Below are 16,635 nucleotides of genomic sequence, written 5' to 3'. Positions count from 1 at the left end.
AATTGTAAAGCACATCATAATATTTTGGGTTCCTTTAAATTGTACTTGCATGCCTCTAGTACATATGCAGATGTGCATGAACATTAGAGGTACACATTCAAATAAGTATATGTTGACTAAACAATTACTTACTCCATCCTTCAAAGCCTTTCAAGAAGTTACACATATTTAAACTAGAAAAGCAATTACCAAAATCTAAAACAGAAATGTAAGAACTCTCACACTAGTACAATTTGGTTGTTGGCCTAACAATAGCTTATGAAAAGGCATGAATTGTGTTTCACAAAGTGTTCTACAAGGAAAAGGATTTAGATGTAAAGATTAACATAAAATGTGAATATAGTTAAAGTCTTAATATACCCAATCAAACTATCAATACTAGTATGGTATAGCTTTGCAACAAAGATCATAGAAACATGGAAAGATTAGCTTTGGATAGAATATGGTAGTCTTCTGTAAACCAATGTTAAAAAAACTTTGCAACTTGAATCTGCAACGTTAGAGAAGGAATAACCTAAAGGAAAAGGGAAGGCCTCCCATTTTTATGAGATAAAAGGAGATCCCATGCCAATAAGGAGGTTTTTATTCTTTTCCCTCCAAAATAATTACATGTACCTATTTTTAAATTTAAAAGATTTTTATTGGTTCACATATTATGACACAAAAAGTACGTGAAAATTTCATGGGCACTTTTATGTTAAAATTTACATGATATCCTCAGAGAAAGTGCTTATGATACATTGTTTATTTACATCACTGGAAGAGGCTGAGAGGAGGAAAATAATAAGTCCTTCAGGTTTACCCTCTTTGTCATCTTAACTCTCCCATGCTTGTAGATCAATAAAACGACAAACACAATCACAGGTACATTTTTGATAGTAAAAAAATTACAGGCCAAAGGTAGAATGGAGTAAAGAGATGCCCAACAACTTGTGCATTTGGTGTGTAATTTTAAGGCCTGACTTGTGTTGGGTTGTTAACAACAAAGTTGGAGTAAGGTATTGATTTCTTCTACTATCTTAGTCCAATTTTATGGAATGTGGACTCTTGATCCATTCGGTTTAATTAGAATTTATTTTGTTATAACTATTGTGCATTGCAATATCTCTATTGTTTGGCTGTTGTTTTCTCTAATATATGTGAGAATGCAACAGATTTTCTGAAGAAGCCAATTTCTTAATCTGAAGAGTAAATGAAACCATTGGTGAAGAAGCCCATCTTTCTGGAAACCAGTAAACATATAAAACAAGACCTAGAAAAAGGGCGAAAGATATTCAAGAAGAATTCAATGGATTCCTTGAGGTTGTTTTTCATCATGGATTTTTTTGGTTATTCTCTAGCTGAAGATCAATATAGGTATTTTACATGGAACATTCCATGGGGCACAATACAACCTCTTGGTATTCCACATTAGGTACAATTCTAAAAAATCTCAGGCATGTTTCAATACCAGTAGTTGTAGCTCACATATGATTTTCCAAGATTTTTCTGAGACACATTCTGTTATTGTTGCAGGGGATTTTAATAAATGGAAAATTTCATGGCCCCCAGATTGGCAATGTCACCAATCATAACATCTTTGTGAATGTACTTAACAACCTAGATCAAGCTTTCTTATTAACTTCGTAAATTCATTGGGTTATATCTTTGTGAATTGGCCAATTGAGATTCATGGATATCTTTGGTGATCTATAATATTTCATTGAGGTATTTAAACAAGTTTTGGTACAGGAGTGGGATCCAAGCAATGGAGAAATTTGTGGCAGGATGGAGTACATGGCACAAACTGCCCCATACCAGGGGAAAAATTTATGTACAAGTTCCAAGTGAAGTTCTAGATAGGTAGCTACTATTAATTTCCATCATTGTATTTTCAGAAAGCTGCAGGGGGATTTGGACGACTAAATGTAGCTAGTAGGGCCCTAATCCCTGTTCCGTTCCCTCCCCCTGATGGTGATATCACTCTGCTTATAGGTGACTGGTACAAAACCAATGATTTAGTAAGTTATTAATCCATCCTTGAAACATGTATATCTCTTGAAATTAAAGAGAATGGGTATGTTCAACTTCAGCCTGTCCACTAGAATGTTCTCTTACAATGCATCAATCTGACCATATTCTATCTTTGGGTAGATCCTTAGAAGAACACTTGAAGAGGGAAGATCTATTGGTAATCTTGATTCTATTCAAAATCATGGTCATGGGCTGCCAAATTGAATAGAAATTACAGTGGAATAGGGTACTTATCGCTAATCTCTATTATAAGGCAGTTTGGTAGATTTAGTACAGGTGTTTCTAACCTTTCAACGATTCACAAGATCCGGTTTATTTAGATTTTGTCTGATGGATTTTGAATCCATTTCTTCTTCTCTTGATATGTATCTAAAATGACCCATCTGTTAATCTGTAGGGAAAACATACAACCTTCGAATTTCAAATGTGGGATTGTCATCATCTTTGAACTTCAGGATTCAGGGTCGCATATTGAAGCTTGTGGAGGTAGAAGGATCTCACACTGTTCAAAATGTCTATGATTCTGTTGACATTCATGTTGGCCAGTCTTACTCTGTTCTGGTCACTGCGGATCAGCCACCTCAGGACTATTACATTGTTGCATCTACTCGTTTCAAAAGTCATGTTATTTTTAAAACTGGCATTTTCTGCTACAACAATTCCTAGAAGCAGGTTTCTGGACCAATTCCAGGGGGTCCAACAACTAAGATTGATTGGTCTATGAACCAGGCCAGAACCATCAGGTTTGGTTGTTGCCCTGATTACTTTGGTTTTAGCATAATTTATGTGTGAGATAATATCATAGATTTTAGAAATAGATAGATAAATGTATATCTGTATGATTGATAATGTTTTATGATTACCAGAAAATATAGATAAAAGATCATCATAGAGATTGGAGATATTTATTAAAAATAAATTTCAAATAATGGTGAATGGTTTTTGGGTTTGAGTGGTTGGGATTGTGGCTTTCCATCTCATTTATCCGGGTTCAATTCTCACGAAGCATGTTCTAGACTATATTGTTTAAGTTAGGTTCAAGAAGGAGGAAGCCCCAAAGAATCTCGGCTAAAGAAAGTTGAATTTTAAAATATCCAGGAGTTTGTACCTATCCTATATAATCAAGTTCTCAAATCTTAAATGGCTAATGTTGTACATATGGAACTTGATAGCCAGTGTAGCTCGTCCAATTCCACAAGGATCTTTCCACTACGGAAAAATCAACATTACTCGAACAATAATCCTCTATAAGTAAGACCCCACCATCTTCGACAAACAACATTATGTAGTGAAGGGTGTTTCCTATGTGTGTTCCAAAAAACCATTGCAACTTGCATATTACTACAACATAAGTGGAGTGTTTGTCACTGATGCATTCCTAATAGTCCCAGCGTTACATTATCTTCTCAGAAGGCGAAAATTGTGCTAAATGTGGAATATTCTGCTTTCGTTGACAATCCGAGAAGAAAATACAAAGGGCCATGACCAAATTCCTGTGGAAAACACTACAATTAGACGGTAATTCAGAAGTATTTGGGATATTATGTGTTGAGGAGCTACGTACAAGACTACAAAGTGTAGTCAAGGTCTAAAGGAGAACAAGCAAGAAAATTTGAGGATTTTCCTTCTATAAATAGTGCTAAGATTTTACAAATCCTAGTCAAGCACTTAATACCTAAATCCTACCAATTGGCTATGGAAGTGGTAACATCCTTCAACAAAGTACATTTATTCACAAACCCTACAAACCCTATATTTGAAAAACATTAATGTGGTTGGTCAGGTTTCCCTAACTAGGTTTTTAATGGATTTGGAGGCCAACTAGATATATTGGTCCTGTAATTGATCCATACATTTTGAAAAAATTAGTTGTTTGACATGTTTGAAGAGAGAAAAGAAGAGAAAGGAATGCACAAGACCAGAGATTTTAGTATTTTTGCATGAACACTTCGTTCCAAACTCTGCGCCCCATGGATGCTGAGAGTAAATCCCACGGCCCCACTAGCATTGTTGTGGTGAGGAGGGGCAACAATTACTGTGGCTCCTGGAAATCTCCACACTGCTCTCCATTTTTTCCCTTTGGTTATGGTCTCCTCTCTGCTGAATAGTTGTTGTGGCTCCTGGAAATCTCCACACTACTATCCATTTTTTCCCTTTGGTTATGGGCTTCTCTCTACCGAATTAATTGAGCGAGCAGCAAGAATAGGAAATCCAATGGGGATATGGGAAAATTTTGTGTGGTGCACAAATTATTGAAAAATTATAGGAAAATACATTTAGACACTTGAAAAAGAGTTGTAAACAAAACAAATTTTATACATGAAAAATATATAAAGGGTGTTAGAGCATGGAAAATATATCAAGGGCGTTAGATTTATAATTGGTTTTCATTTAGAAGAATTAGATTTTTTCTAATTGAATCTTTTATATCCATGACTATTATGGCGAAGGTTAATGCATATTTAATATTAACATAATACACACAAATTATTGAACAATTATATGAAAATACATTTAGGCGACTTGAAAAAGAGTTTGAAACAAAATAATTATTTATTGTACAAAATATATAAATGGTGTTCAAGTTACAATTGGATCTCATTTAGAAGAATTATATTTTTTCCTGTTGCATTTTTTATATCCATTACTATTATGGCAAAGGTTAATGCATATTTAATATTAAGATTTATATGTAAGGAGTGAAAATATTGTTAGGAGGATGTATTATGTTTAGGGTGATGTAAGATCTATAAGTACCAATAAAATAAATATATTCAACAATTCATAGTAGTGTGAGAGATCATGTTGGGATGAAGGTACTTTTGACAAAGGGTGTTGTTCTTATTTTTTGGGATCATCTTCAGTAATAGTTCCTCTTGGGAATATTATTAATATATTCACCTATGGAATGGTATGTTTATATTTTTAGCACAAGACAAATAAGATAATGATGAGTGACATTTATTTTCATCATCTATAATTCACTAATATATCAAAAAAAAATCCTTTTGCATGTTCACCCACTTCTCTAATGATTTTACATAGAAAAACATAAAATATTGATGATTGGTTGCCATAATATAGCTAAAGGATCTAATATTCAAGCCATTTTAAAATACCTAACTATATGGAAGAGCCCATTTACCTTTAGGCCTAAGATATTTATTGAAGAAAATGTTGATATGGAGGGCCATGACAATGGACTACTTCCATTTGGTACAAGATATAATTTCTATACTAGTGAAAAATTGGGTGTTAATCTAATTTAGTCTATGTTGGGATACATGCTTCACCATATCATAGGAGAAATTCCCAAGAAAATTATGGTATAAGGTAGAGATCTCACATAAAATCCAAGGTTTGTTAATTTCATGGTCTCTCATCTGGATGCCATTTCCATTACTCAATTGCATACATATATTAATAAATGACAACCACTAAGCTAATGTGATAATGTATTTGGAATTTCCTTGCAAAAAAAGTAACTTATCATTTGCCCCTTTTCCATAGTGAAAGTAGATTTCTTTCTCCTGACTTATCCAAAAAGCAAATGTATACTTTCAATGAAATATGATAATAACCAACCTCAATTTAATGTTTTCCCTTTATATGGTGTCACTTGTGTAATTTGAATTGATATATTAAATTTATTGAAGTGCCTTTACAAATCCTAGTAGGTAAAACTAGTGGACTACAATTCCAATATAAGCAAATAGCATTCCACTTTGGAGCTTTTTATATTTAGAAGTCATTAATAAATGTTAGTGCTTGATATGTTTCTCTAAAAAAGGAACCTATTGGACTAAATGGAAAAAAAAACTCATTGGCGTATAAATACAAGGTATGTATATGATAGCTAAATACCCATAACTCACATGGATACACTAGTATTCTACGCTAGTATTCTATGTTAGATGATTGATTAATGAGTAAGCTTATGATTAGAGTTAACATTGATTAAGCTTGACTATGCTTTTAAGTATAACCTTATGAATAATTTAATATTAAATTAATGTTGGCCCTCTCATGACTCTTTCACTTTGATTAAATAACTAAAATTGTTTAATTATTTATCATGTATCAATTCTTCTTATTTTGTGGGGGGGAAGAGAGAATGTCAATTAAGGGACTTAACGAATGGGTAGGTGAACCATTAATCGGGAATAAATATTTTGGGGAAGGAGAGGATGGCGAGAAGGAACTCTGGTAATTTTTTCATATTTGGGTTTGTTGAAGTTTTGGGGAGAGAGGAGAGGAATAAAGTTGAAAGAGTTTGGATACTAAGGGTTACCTAACGATGGTAAGAGAGGTGATAGGAACTTTATGGTTTGCAAACACATTTTGAAAGCATTATGGGTGGTAATTAGGGCTTGGGCAAAGAGGGTTAGGGAATTTGTGGAGGTTCCATAGGGCTAGGATGTCAAAAAGGTTTCTCCTAGTTGGTTGGGTCACAAATTTAGTGAGGTGGGCTTGAAAGTCATGGGAAGGAAACAAACATCATGGACCTCACTAATTTCAATATTGTTTATTTGCATATTTTCTGCATTGAACCAAACATAGTATGCAACAAGTGTTATTTGAAACTATGTCATAGCATGTGCTATCTGAAAAATTAAAAGTACTAGACTTGAATTACAAGTACTAGAATTGAATTGATCAAGTTTTTCACATGTTATAACTACATTTCATTGTCTCCAAAGGTATAAGGTCATGTTCTATGAGACTAAAATTGTGACATTTTTGGTGCTATGGTTTTGATTATTGTTTTCCCAATGTAATGAAGGCCTCTTCAAATAATACAACCATCTTATTCACTCTATGCTGATATAGTTTGAGCCCAAGCAAAGGATTCACACAGACTAATTAATTCAATGTGACTACATTTTGGAAGAATGGAATGGAATTTACAATGAGGGGTGTAAGGAAGGGAGCTATGTTTTTTATTAAACAAAATATAATTGACAAAGGTGAAACTATGATTACAATTATAATTTTTCTGAACATTGACCTTAGAAATGTTGTAATAATTCAATGAAAAAATTTCTTTAACATCTAATGACGGAAGTTCGAGTTGTATTTGTTGCATTTTCATGCATGGTTGTGAAGGATGGAATAAAGTCACGGTTCAAGAGGATTTGTCAAAGTTTTAGTGGAAGATATAGTAAAGAATCATCTTGATATTGAACTTAGTAGATAACTACAATGGGGTTACCAACGTGGTGGATTCCCTTCTGTTATCACTTAAGAAGTCTAATACCCAAATTTCTCACATTAGTTTGATGGTAAAGGTCGGTGCTAGTCTAAGTTTGATTTTTGTTTTCATTAGAGTCTGAGTCTTAGGAGTCTTGATGGTATACTTAAATAAAGGTCAATTATGCATTCTCATTCATCACCGGTCTCATAACCATGTGTCAACTTTGTTCAAAGGTTACTATGTGCCACAAAGCTCTTTAGGTGATTTCGCAGCGCATAAATACTCTTAAATATTTTTAGTAGTTTCACAACGCAACATGTTTTAGGTGATTTCATAGCCCATAACTCAAATTTTACACTGGTTGTGCTACGAAATCGGAGATTCGTGCAATCCGTATCAAATCTTTCCCAACTGTCAAATCTATCAAGTTCAGTTATGGTTGCATCATTCACTGTCAGCTTATACACTCCACATATCATGTCCAACTACTTATCTCCATCATTATAGCTGCTAGGTACCTTGGTACACACGGATTGCAAGTTCCAAGAAAAGCTAGGTATTCATAGTCTTAATGATGATTGTATTCGTTGCATGGGGAATAAGTCTGCAAGTTTTCAATTTGAATGCATTGTTATCAAGCGAGGCAGCCATTCAAGTGAGGCAAAGATTGAAGTTTGAGCAGCACTAGCATTTCAAACCTTCATTACGCTGAAGTCTCATGGAGGGATCTGCAGAAAGAAAAGACCACAGATCAGGCAGATGCTTGAGAAACGAACCTGAAGGTGTAGACATTGTCTTGAAAAGCAAAGAAGTTGAGCATGCATTCAAGCAAGTTGGATGTTGGAATTTTTGTGAGAAACTCTAGGAAATTCGTGCACAAATCACCAAGGAATTTGCTTTGAATTTTACAGGGCTGAATTTGAAGGTTGGGATGCTCGAATTGCAAGTCTCACCAGAGGTAATATCCACAGTTACTAAGATTCTAAGGGGACAAGAAACTTGGTTTAAGAATTTCAAATTTGATATGACCCCCTGCAAAGAATTTCTGAAGCCAGAGTACATTGACTCAAATTTAAACAAGTTTGTGCCTAGAAATTATGTCAAGGACTCATATGCCAATCTGCTTATCTGTATACAAAGGTACCTTACATGTGAAGGGAGATATAACAAGGTGTATTCATACCATTTCAAGCTTCTCCTACATTTTACAGGAAAGATATCCCTTGATTTACCTTTTTACTTATTCCGCAGCTTAAGTAAAATGTGTGATAAGGTGCAACTAAGGAAAGAAGCCTGTGAGACCTCATTGTTTCACCACAGTTTAATTAAGTTGATTGTTCTGCATGAACTCTAGAGAGTAGGTAGGGACTGGCCCACATTCATATTCATGTCTGGTTTCAAGAACAAGACCGGTCTCAGTCCTCAAGCTGCAAAATATCTTCCATCAACAACTGGTCATTAGGTAGAAACAAGATCTGGGAGGTTTTCAAAGTTGAAGGCTAGGAAACACGTAAGAGAATTCACCAAGCCACTGACTATCCAGGATACACCCCAGTAGCCCCTTAAAGAGAAAGCTCAGGTCAAAGAAGGTGCACATGAATCAAGCACATGTGAATGAGTTCAAAGAAGAAGGACTAGGAGCCAGGTAGCTAAAGAAAAAGGTAAATCAGTGATTATTGAAGAAAGCCCTGTTTCAAAGGGAAACTTAAATGACTTACTGCCAGCCATTGACATTGAAGAATCTCCCCTGGTTCAAGCAGATTTGATAGAGTCAGGAAAAGACAAGGCTAAGAGAGTCAAAGCCTCGAAAAAACTCAAGTTTGATGATCAGGTTGATCAATTTGTATTTAAGCCAAGGAGACCCATAACGAGGAATTTTAAACAAATACAGGAGGTACTGCCAAGAGCAAATGAAACAGGGGAGGTAACACAACCTCATGAAGGAAAAGATAAAGGCAAAGCAGTTACCCTTCAAGAAGAAGATGGTATGAAAGAGTTGAAAAGGACGTTGGAATTGGCAAACTTTGAAATTGCTAGACTGAAGAAAGCCTCTAGGAAATTTGCAATCAAGGAAGCTTATTTTAACCAAATGCAAGCTCGGTGGGAGGACAAAACATTTCAAATACCTGAGGTGGTTGATTTTAATGTTCAATTCCGTAGCTGGACTGTACCTAAAATAAAGGAAGCACAATTCATCAGAAAGGTCAATACAAACCTGAGAGCTAGGATCAGAGTCATGAAGAAACAAATTGAAGACTTAAAGTACAGTTAAGCCAGCAGAAAGAATTTTCTTAAGGGAGTCACACATCAAGTAAGGCTATGTTTCAAATTTTGATGGTTTTCCTTGTTATAGTCTTTCCTGAAGAATCATACATTTCCACTAAGTTTTGAAAAGATTTGGAGCAATTGAAAGGGATGTTTAGATATCAAGAGGCTCAAAATAGCAGAATTTTGGGTTGAAACTGTGTTTTTGGAATTACACAGAAGTTTCGTAGCACGCTACGAAACTGCTGAAGATGATGACTAATGCACAGTAGTTTCGTAGCACGCTACAAAACTGCTGAAGCTACATAATTTAAACTTAGTCAACCGAATTTGAAAGACCGAGGGAAATTTTTTGAAAAATGAATATCTTCAAGGGATCATCTAAAGGTATCAACTTTCAACAAGGTCAGGACAGGTGGAGGAAACATATATTCGAACCCAACTCTAAAATTTTTGTTATAAAGTGATCACATTTACGTCCATGATATGTCAGACAGCTTGGAGGAGCTTTTGTCTTCACACATGGAAAAGGTTGACATCACATCAAGTACGTGGCATTCTGATATCTTTTGTATAATCAAAGATGAAGGGCAGGGTTCATTGCATTTGAATATCTTTGAGGAAAACCAAAGGCAGATAAACAGGGGTAGTTTCCTATTTTTCAGGGGCAATGGAGAAGATGTGACATTGAGGACCAGTATGGAGCTTCGAACATCCACCACAACCAAAATAAAAAAAATACCACTTGTCAAAGAACGAGAATGATTGTAATTAAGGCTATTATTAGCATGATATGGAGTTAGACTCCTATTTGACTTAGATCTCTAAAAAGTCTAGTAGCAGTTTGTTACATTTAATAGGTAGTTAAAATTTGAATAGGTGTCATAAGAAGTAGAATTCGAGTTCCCCTCATGTTGGAGGAGGAATCTCAGCTTTGTAAAATAACTCTATATATAGGAGAAAGAGCAATGTACCAAGGGTTGGAAATTTATGGAAAAAAGCTCTGATATTTGGCTTATGTAAAGACTCTGTTTTTTGGTAATACAGTACTGGCTTATGCTTCTCAAGAATCATAGAGAGTTCAATGTATGAGTTTCTTTTGTTGTCTTTTCATGTTATCTACAGTGTTATGAGTATTTGATTACTTAGAAATCGCTTACAGTGCTCTAATTTCCTTCATATACTCGTAAACTGCCTTCTATGTGTTTGGTGTGCTCTACATATGTTGAAATCTGAATGCCTTGACTTTTATGCAAAGCCAACCCTACTGTTAATATTGAATCATATATGACTCCATAAGCCCAATGGATACTTGTTAGTTGTGTTTCCACCATTTTCATTTTTATTTGTTTCACAAGAGTTAGCCATCTGATCGTAATAAAAAAACCTTTAATCCTTTGAGAGAGGCCTCTCAAGTTGGGGAGGTTAAGCCTCAGCCTAAAGTAGGTTTGAAACAGTTACTTGAAGTCTTCCTGGTCTGCAGCCTTCCAGGGCCTGATTTTGAGATAACACCTTCCATTCATGAGGCCTATATCTTGGAACTGTGATTCAAATAATTTCTAAAATATTCCATTTTGAGTAGCATCTATCAAAGAAAACGTTAAATTGGAATAAGATTCAGAAATGAAATCATAGGTACATCTCTTTCTATTCCTTGTGCCTTCATGAAGCTAAAATGTGGAGAACTTCTACAAGATTTCTCCCTATTGCAATCATTTATTGAGAAATCTACAAGCTAGCATGAAGAGATAAAATCGTGATATGTCTAGTCTCCTTTGTATTGTTAACAATTGGAGGGTTCGTCCTTTTAAAAATCCTAACTTGAACCTCATTTGAAATAGCCTTCTAAGTATCGTCTTGTGGATATTTGTATAGAGATGAATTATCACATATTCAAGAATCTTTCCCTCCTTCACAACTTTCATTGGATCATAGTTCAAAACAATGTAAAGTAATCAATTATCATGCAGACCTCAGTACACAAAGACTAGCACATCTTATGTGAGGAGGTCTTGCTACGTCATAGTTAGTTATCTATTCTAGGAATTAATATTTTCCCCTTCTCTTCTCTTCTACAATTTCCATTCCCTCCTCTTAGATCCCTCCTCCCCTTAATTTTCTAAAGCTCATTTGTTTACGGCGCTTGAAAAGGTAACCCAAGCAAGGGGGGATATCGTTGTATCTTCATGGATAATTTTGGATCCCATATCTACATTTATATATGTTTTGTGGGATATAATAGTAATAATGTAGTAAAATTGAAAGCCTTGCAAGATGTACTACTGATTTCCTAGACTCAAGGCTAGACCAAACTTATGGGGTGGGAGATTCTCAACTTGTTATAAACATAATCAAATGAATCCTAGAATACACCTAAACTAGAAGAATTTCTTGTATTTTGATACATGAAATGTTACTCATATGAGTATCATTTGTCCTTCCTTCCATTTTTATGATCATAGCAACCCACATAAGAGGAACTCAAAATAAAATTATAGATAAATTAGATAATCATGTAAATGTATCATCATATTTGCAAATCTTGTCCTCACCGAAGCCCTTTGAAGACTACCCCTCAAATAATAATGTTGGACTATATCTAAAAAATGAAAATTTCCATTACCAATCTCTATTTATCTTATTCCTTCATAATATTTGTTTGTGATTCTTAGTCTGTAATTGGCCTACACAGCCCAATTTTCAGGTTTTGGTTTTTATATCAACAAGAGGAAAAATGTCCTCTTATCTTTTAAAAAGGTTGACATTCCAGGTTATATCTACCCTTTCCAATGACATATAAACCTATATCACTAGGTTTTAATATGTAATCATGTTTTCACGAAACATAAAAGTTTTATCCATAAAGAGAAAACTTAGCAAATAAATTTTATGCAACATAAATCCATGACAACTCAAAAAATGGGCTGATAATGTCCTAAATTCCAAATCATTAGTATGATTATGGTCTCTATCCCTAATAATACCTTTCCATATCTAACCCATTTTCCTTTATTTACGACCTCATTTGTTATTTGAGCTTAATCTATGTCTTATAGAAATAAGAAACATTTTTGAGAGATCATATTTTGTTTTAAGTATATTTAAAAATTGTGTATTTGAATTAATGCAATGACCAATACCCTTCAAAGGAGAGTGTTTCTTACCTGTATAAAGTGCTACATCCAAAGGATACTTTTCCCAATATGATATTTATTTGTTGCCCAAAGGCAATACGTCATATCCTATGCAAATTGAGTAAAAAGTATACTTCCCATGTTTTCTTTATTGTATGATGATATGTATTTGTTATGTTTTTAAACTTATAAATTGAACAAAATTTGAAATATGTATATTTTAGAAAGATAACGTAAGAACACATAAGAAAATACACAATTATAAATCAATGAAAAGGAAGGGGCATTTTACCCTAACACAATAAATTAAACCGACTCAACTAGCCTATGATCCAAAAGATGTATTGGATATTTAGGTATTTCAACTATTCCATCTTGTCTCTAGAGAAACTTCTATGAGGTGGAAGAGAATGAGGAAGGAGATTATCATGCTATGAAAAAAGAAAGAAAAGGAAGTTGTCTAGACAAATTGCATAAGTTTAGTTATGGAGAAACTACAACTAGATTTCCTAAGCCAAAGTGAGGACCGATTGGACTCGATGCAAGAACTAGTTCGTCAACTTGTTACTGAAAATGTCCAAATGAGAGAATAGGTAGAGTAGTCATAACAACAAAATAAGAAACAAAAGGTAGATAGTTATCCTTTATACTTGAGTAGGAAATTGTCACATTTAAAGAGGTAAAGAATAAACTATTAGAACCAATGGATAGGCTAGATACTCTTAACGTTATCCTCAATTACTGACTAACAAATTTGAGACTTTCTTGCAATGGATTTTATATTTAAAAGGTACTTAATAAGGACTTATTGGAGAAGAAGAATTTCACATTTTACCCTTGGGAAGTATCATCCCTTGTACTTGGTTTCAATTTGGTTGCCTTCTACTTTGGGTACTTATTGGTTTGATCAATGACTATTCTATGTCTTGTTTTTATAAGCTAAGTGTGAAATATCTTCCAAGATTATAATAAACAATCCTTAAATGTGGATATATGTAATTTTCTACTCATCACCTCAAATTTTCTCATCGATTTCCCACTTTAAATAGGTTAAATTATTGCATTCTTTCATTGAGTATAGCTACTAGCCCCATAGGTGCACCTATCATTGTAATGATCACACATATATCATGGTACTTACGCACAACTAAGCATGGTAGTTGAGCCAAAATTTGAATGGTCCTCTCATACCAAATTTTGTGAGGTCCAGTTGGGACCTCATACCATAGAGAGTCATAAACTATAGTTGCAAAATTTTTCGCTATCAACTGTTATGTGAATTATGGAATAGAGGTCCATAATAAGGTTGAGACCAAAACATGTGGTCATTTAAGGCCTCAACATGGATCCTAAACTTATTCTCTGGAAATTTTCAGGGAGGGAGAAGTAGTAAAAATGACACATACAGTTGATTCCTCCAAATATTCTGCTCTAAAATATGGATGAAAAATAATATATTGATCCAACCACAATGATTTATACTTTACAGGCCTTCCTCTTGGATCGTATCTAACAACACATGAACAGATTTCTTTACCTAGAATAGCTAAGTAAAATTCCTACTCACATTGCTTAGAATAACATAATATGCCATCGTCAAAATCCTCCACCTCCTCAAGTTAAAAAATAATATTAGGGGAAAAAAAGTTACTTTGAAACCTAACACACCAATATAATTGGCATCGAGGAGCAAGCTCAGAAATATATTATTGTAGAAAGGAGAAACCATTCCACATTACTCTCTGGGTTCACTCAGTGTCGATATGAGCTTCGAGGAGTTGGAGAAAATATTCCTCAGATGGGGTAGCATCCAAATCTGAGGAGGAAGAGAGTTTTCCCTTGGTTGGAAAGGGAAATAAGGGAAAGGGAAAGAAGGCCTAAAGAAAGCATAGATTAGCTAGAATAATAGAAAGAAGAAAGACTTGAGCGGGATAAAATGTTTTAATTGCCATGAATTCAAGCACTATGCAACAAAGTGTTCACACAGGAAATATTACAAGAATCCTTCAAGAGGAGCAGGAGGTGAAGCACTTGCCTCAAAATTCGAATTAGACTTCAACCTTATTGCATGTGTGGAAAAAACTATAATGGGGAGTCTATGGTATATATATTTAAGTGTCTGGTTCCATATGACATGATGTAAAACATTTTTTAGTAGCCTATAGGAGAAGGATCCTCAAATGCAAATAAAAATTGGGGATGATGGGTGGTGCAATACCAAAGAAATTGGTAGTGTAACCTCTAAGAGGGAGTTAGGCTCCCATCTTCATTTGAAAGATGTCATGTATGTATTTGGATGAAGAAGAAATTGATCTCTATAGTTTTATTGGAGGATCATGGCTATGATTTTGTTTTGATTAAGGGGAAATCCTTTATGAGACATGTAGCTACCAGACAAGTGAAACAAATTAGAGTTTATGTGAACAGCCTATAGAAACTTGAGGTGGAGGATTGCATTGCACTAAGGAGCAAGGTAGGAGAAGTACAAAGTTGGGATGTTGGAGAAATCTGGCACATACACATGGGAGACTTACACCATGGGGCCTTAAAAATCATGCAGAAAATTACCACCGGTCTCCTGAAATGCACCCTTACCAACATGATGTTTGCAAGCGATGCACATTGGGGAAATGTGTCAAATCCACCTTCTAGGTCTGAGATAACATAGCTGGAGTAATATAGGCATGAGTCCACTCCAATGTATGTGGACCATTTTCTACAACCTCTACAACAAAACACCAACATTATGTTATTTTTGTTGACAAATTTTCAAGAAAATGTTACATCTTCTTCATCTTTTATTTTTTTTTAGCTGTGGTTCACGGTCACTGAGTGGCCGCTACATCCACGGTAGAGAAGCGGGGCAGTTCCACCCAAAGGGATCTGCCCGTTGGCCATAACAGGCCTAACCCCAAGGGCGTCGAGGAGATTTGACCCCGTGACCTCCCAACTGGGAAAGTGCTTAGCAATGGGAACTAGACCATTTGAGCTATCCCTTGGGGCTAATGTTACATCTTCTTCATGCGAAAGAAGGATGAAGTTTTTTCAAAATTTGTTGAATTCAAAGCATTGGTTTAAAAGGGTACTGGTAAGAAATTGAAAGCCTTGAGAAGTGATAATGGAGGAAAATATGTATCTATAACCTTTAAGTACTTTTGTGCCAAAGATGGTATTAGAAGAGAACTGATAACACCCCATAACCTACAACAAAATTGTGTAGTTGAAAGAAAGAAAAAAATAATAGTGGGAGTAGTGATCTAGGTGGATATTGGTGGCCACCTACCATGTCCACTTGGACCACCACCATGGTTTATTTAAGCTTTTTAGTTTCCTTAATTGTAGCACAGTTTACTATTTTTAGCAGTTTTTCGGGTCCTAAACTTCCTAAGTCGTTTTGAGGCCCTAAACGATGTTTTTTGGGAAAACTGGGAGCAAAATGGGTCCATGGACCGATGTTGCCTTTCCCAAAGTTGTAGTTCTCGGATAGATATTTCTAACGAGATATTGTACGCATCAAATCGAGATCGTATGCCAAAGTTATGACCCCGGGAAGTTGATGTACAAATTTACCCAAGCGGGGCCCACAATTTAGCGTTTCATCTTCTAGGGTTAGGTTTTTGGATGTATAAGGTTTTCCATTGTTTCTCAACAATAAATAGGCCTTTGAGCCTCATTGTAATATAGTTCAGATGCATGTAGCCACCACATCTCTTCTCAGAGATAAGCTACCATCGCCCTATCGGTTTATTTCCATTTTCTGTTTGTAAGCATATCTCAATATTTTACATTAATGAAATGAAGAATTATTTCCACTGCATCTTTGTGTTTATGGTTATCTCTGTAATGTGTTGCGTTCCTGTTTAAATCCATATCAGTGGTATCAGAGTGGTCTGCTTTTTCTCTATTTTTCTTTGCATGTCCCCAACGAGGTCGGGATATAAGGAGTTAGGGCTTGAACTGGTCGAACTTTTGCAAGATCAGCCTCGCAAAACCCAACAGCCTCCCATGTCGAATGAAAAGAAGGATGAG

General features: G+C 35.0%; 1 pseudogene; it reads left to right on the top strand.

The window, feature by feature from the left end:
- Positions 1-708: 708 nt before the first annotated feature.
- Positions 709-3,498, top strand: LOC149172755 (L-ascorbate oxidase homolog; annotated as a pseudogene).
- Positions 3,499-16,635: the final 13,137 nt, after the last annotated feature.

The sequence above is a fragment of the Pinus tabuliformis genome, chromosome 4_2 (genome assembly GCF_031772625.1).
Source record: "Pinus tabuliformis cultivar Carrire ecotype Pingquan chromosome 4_2, CPIR1, whole genome shotgun sequence".
NCBI classification, from domain to species: Eukaryota; Viridiplantae; Streptophyta; class Pinopsida; order Pinales; family Pinaceae; genus Pinus; species Pinus tabuliformis.
The sequence above is the reverse complement of the archived record's forward strand: the minus strand, read 5'-3'. Positions and strand labels throughout refer to the sequence as shown.